Source organism: Lutra lutra, chromosome 1 (assembly GCF_902655055.1).
Source record: "Lutra lutra chromosome 1, mLutLut1.2, whole genome shotgun sequence".
Taxonomy (NCBI): Eukaryota; Metazoa; Chordata; class Mammalia; order Carnivora; family Mustelidae; genus Lutra; species Lutra lutra.
Window position 1 is genome coordinate 59,402,871 of NC_062278.1, and position 5,089 is coordinate 59,407,959.

The following is a 5,089-nucleotide window of genomic DNA, read 5'->3' on the forward strand; positions in this document are numbered from 1 at the left end:
AATAAATGCTAACCACAAAATGACTTGGAGTTTAAAATATGAGAAAAAAGATTTTAAAATAGCTATTATAACTATATTCCATGAGGCCATGGAAAATGCACTTGAAAGCAATGGAAAGAAGTTCATTGAACCCCCAAGAGGATATAAAAATAAAAGAGAAAAATAGCATGCCTAGACATAGCATAATTAAACTGCTGAAAAACAAAGAATGTAAAGACATATAAACAGTTTTGAAAGCAGCTATGAAATGACACATTACATTGACTTTTACTTCTTTCCATATGCAAAAATAACTAAAACTGGATTGTAGACCTAAACATACAAATTAAAATTATAAAACCTTAGAAGAAAACACAAGAGAAATCCCGTATAATTTAGCAAAACCATAAAAAAATAATTGGGACATCTCTACAGTTAAAAGCCTCTGTACATGGAAAATTATAATTAAGAGGGGGAAAAAAGGCAGGCCAAACATGAGAGGATATATTTAGAATACATATATCAGACATAGGACTTGTATCCAGATTACATTAAAAAACACACAATTTAACAGAAAGACAAAGGACCCTCATCATCACCAAATGGGCAAAAGGTTTGAATAGACACCACAAATGAAGATAGACCAAAAGCAGATAAGGACAAAGGGACATGAAAAGATGATCATCATTAGTCGTAATTAAAATGCAAATTAAAGGGCTCCTGGGTGGCTCAGTTATTAAGTGTCTGCCTTCAGCTCTGGTCATGATTCCAGGGTCCTGGGATCAAGCCCCATTATGGGACTATCTGCTCAGGGAGCTTGCTTCTCCTTCTCTCTCAGTCTGCTCTTCTGTCTGCTTGTGATCTCGCTCTCTCCCTCTGTGTCAAATGAAAAAATAAAATCTTAAAAAAAAAAAGAAAATGCAAATTAAAACTATGATTCTACTACATATCCATTAGAATGATGAAAATTAACAAAACTTAACCAGGTCAGGAGTTGGTGAGGATGGGAAGAAAGTAGAACTTTCACACACTGCTGGTGACAGTATAAAATAGTAAAACCATTTTGGAAAATGTTTTGGCAATTTAGGAAAAAGTTAAACACACACACCTAGCAAATTTTTTTTTAGTATATGTGCTGCCGAAGCGAGCACACACCTAGCAAATTACCCAGCCATTCTTCTCCTAGGAATTGGCTCAAGGAGAAAAAAGAGGAAAATCTGTTCATCCGAAGTCTTACATACTTTTGTTTATAGCAGCTTTATTTGTAATAGTCAATAACTGAAAACCCAAATTTTGATCAACAAATGAGTGGATACACAAATTTTGGTATATTTAGCAATGGAATTCTACCCTGTTATAAAAAATAACGATCTGTTGATACATACAACAATATGAGCGAATCTCAAAATTACGTGAAAGAGGCCACTCACACCCCCAAAAAAGTACATACCATATAGATAGAATTGAAAATTTGGAGACTTACAATGTCTGTTCTAGCATGTAAAGAGTTTGGAAGTTGTCATCCCATTTACAATAAAGAAAAAGCTAAACAAACTAAAAACCAATAACTCTTCTTAGATTTATTGAACTATTGACTTCACAATGCAAACCACTGCCTTGAAAACTGGAATCAGAATATAGGAAATCACAGCTTAGTGGGAACAGAACTACTGCTGGAGCTTGTTAGAAACAGTTAAAAGATAATTGACTAATTGCTGGAGACTGAGTATAGACTAGGATCAGATAAAAACTCCTGGGTGCATCCCAGAGATAAATCCCATTTGATGATGGTGTATGATCATTTAAAATACAAAAATGAGTCACATCTATACACTAAAAATAAACTACCTGAAAACGAAATTAGAAAAACAGTCTCATTTACGAAAGCATCTAAAGGAATAAAATACTTGGGAATCAACTTAACTAAGAAGAGGAAATACTTGTATACTAGAAACTACAAAAACACTGATGAAAGAAATTGAAGAAGACACAAACAAATGGAATGATTTCCAGTGTTCATGGATGGAAGACTTAATATCATAAAGTATCCTTATTACCCAAAGCTATCTACAGATTAATTCTAGTCCTATAAAAATCCTAATGCCACTTTTTATAAAATAGAAGAAAAATTCATGTGGAGCTATGAATAGCCAAGTAAGTTTTGAGAAGAACAATGAATTTGGAGGCATCACACTTTCTGATTTCAAAATTTATTTCAAAGTTACAATAATCAAAACAGTATGGTGCTAGCATAAAGATTGGCATGCAAACCAATAGAACAGAATAGAAAATCCAGAAGTAAACCCTCACATATGCAGTAAATTGATCTTCAGTTAAAGGTGTCAAGAATACACAATAGGGAAAGGATGATTTCTTCAAAAAAATGGTGCTGTGAGAACTGCATATCTACATGCAAAAGAATGAAATTGAAAACTTACACCATCCACAAAATCAACTTCATATGGATTAAATACTTCAACATTAGACCTGAAACTATAAAACCCCTAGAAGAAAACAGGGGAAAAACTTTTTCACACTGGTTATTGGCTATGGCAATGATTTCATGGATATGACAACCAAAACCATAGTCAATGGAACCAAAAAATAAACAAATGGGACTACATCAAACTAAAAAGATTCTGCTCAACAAAGGAAAAAATGAAGAGAGTGAAAAGGCAACCTAGAGAATGGGAGAAAGTATTTTCAAGATGTGTATCCCGTAGGGAATTAATCTTCAAAATATCAAAGGAACTCCTACAACTCAATAGCGTAAAAACTAATAACCTGATTAAATTGAAGAAATTTGGATATTGAAGAGGACAAACATAAATGGAAAGATATTCCTTGCTCATGGATTGGACCAGCTAATGTTAAAATGTTCATACTACCCAATAAATCTGCATATCAGGGCAATCCCTATAAAAATTCCAATGGCAGTTTTCAAAGAAATAGAACAAACAACTGTAAAGTTTGTATGGAACCACAAAAATCATTGAATAGCCAAAGCAATCTTGAAAAACAAAACTGGAAACATCATTCTTCCTGGTTTCAAGCCATACTATAAAACTATAGTAATTAAAACACTATGGTATTGGCATAAAGATAGATACATATATTCAATGGAATAGAAATGAGAGCCCAGAAATAAACCTATGCCTATATAATCAATTAATTTATGACAAAGGTGCCAGGAGTATACAATGGGGAAAATAGTTTCTTCAATAAATGGTGTTTATTGAACCATTTATTGAAAATAGTTCCTTCAATAATTGGTGTTGGAAAAACTGGATCACCACATGAAAAGAATGAAACTATACCACTGTCTTATACCACACACAAAAATTAACTTAAAATGAATTAAAGACTTAAACATAAGACTTGAAACCATAGAACTTCTAAAAGAAAACACAGGTGGTAAATTCCTTAACACAGGTCTTGCTGGTGGATTTTTTTTGTTTTGTTTTGTTTTGTTTTTTTTTTAAAGATTTTATTTATTTATTTGACAGAGATCACAAGTAGACGGAGAGGCAGGCAGAGAGAGAGAGAGAGGGAAGCAGGCTTCTTGCTGAGCAGAGAGCCTGATGTGGGACTCGATCTCAGGACCCTGAGATCATGACCTGAGCCGAAGGCAGCGGCTTAACCCACTGAGCTACCCAGGCGCCCCGGGTTTTTTTTTTTTTTTAATTGAGCAACAAAAGCAAAAGCAACAAAAGCAAAAATGAATAATGGGACTACATAATAATAAAAAGCTTCTTCACAGCAAAGAAAACCATCAAAAAAGTGAAAAGGCAACCTACTAAATGGAAGAAAACATTTGCAACTCATATATCTGATAAAGAATTAATACCCAAAATATATGAAGAACTCCTACAACCCAATCTCACACACACACACACACACACACACACACAAACAACCCACATATCCAGTTAAAACATGGGCAGAAAATCTGAGTATACATTTTCCAAAGACGAGGTACAGATGACAAACAGGTACATGAAAAGATGCTCAGCATCATTAATCATGAGGGAAATGCAAATCAGACCCACGATGAGATTTCACCTAACAACTGTTAGACTATTATCAAAAAGACAAGCAATATTAAGGAGGGCACGTATTGCATGGAGCACTGGGTGGTGCATGAACAATGAATCTTGGAACACTGAAAAAAAAATTAAAAACAAGACAAGAAAAAACAAGTGTTGGTGAGGGTGTGAAGGAAAGGGAGCCCTTGTTTACTGTTGAAGGGAATGTAATTTGGTGTAACTGCTATGGAAAACAATATGGAGATTTCTCAAAAAATTAAAAATGTGACTACCATATGATCCAGCAATTCCACTTCTCAGTATTTATCTGAAGAAAAATGAAAACACTGACTTGAAAAGATGTATGCACTTTCATGTCCATTGCAGAATTATTTATAATTGTTAAGATATGAACCATCAACAGATATATTGTGGTATATATACACAATGGAATATTATTCAACCATAAAAAGGAATGGAGTGTTGCCATTTGCAACAAATGGATGGACCTTGAAGGCATTATGGACATTGAAGGCATTGTGCTAAGTGATACAAGTCAGAAAGAGAAAGACAAACACCATATAAGCTCTCTTAGATATAAAATCTAAAACAAAACAAAACAGCAACAACAGCAACAAAAAATTGTCCATAGATTCAAAGAACAGATTGGTAGATGCCAGAGGAGAGGGGTGGGGGTGGGAAGAAATAAGTTAAGGGGGCCAAAATAGGAAACTAAAATGGGTTAAAGACTTGAATAGACATTTCTCAAAAGAAGACATGCAAATGACCAATAGGTATATGAAAACCCCTCAATGGCACTAATCATCATGGAAATGTAAATCAAAACCACATTGAGATATCCTCTCACACCTGTTAGGTGTCTGTTATCAAAAAGACAAGAAGTAATGAGTGTTGGTGAGGATGTGGAAAAAAAGAGAATCTTTATGCATTGTTGGTGGGGATGCAAAATGGTGTACCTGCTGTGGAAAACAGTATAGAGGTTACTCAAAAAATTAAGAATAGACTACCAAATTATCCAGAAATCCACTTCTGTATATTTATCTAAAGGAATTGAAATCAAGATC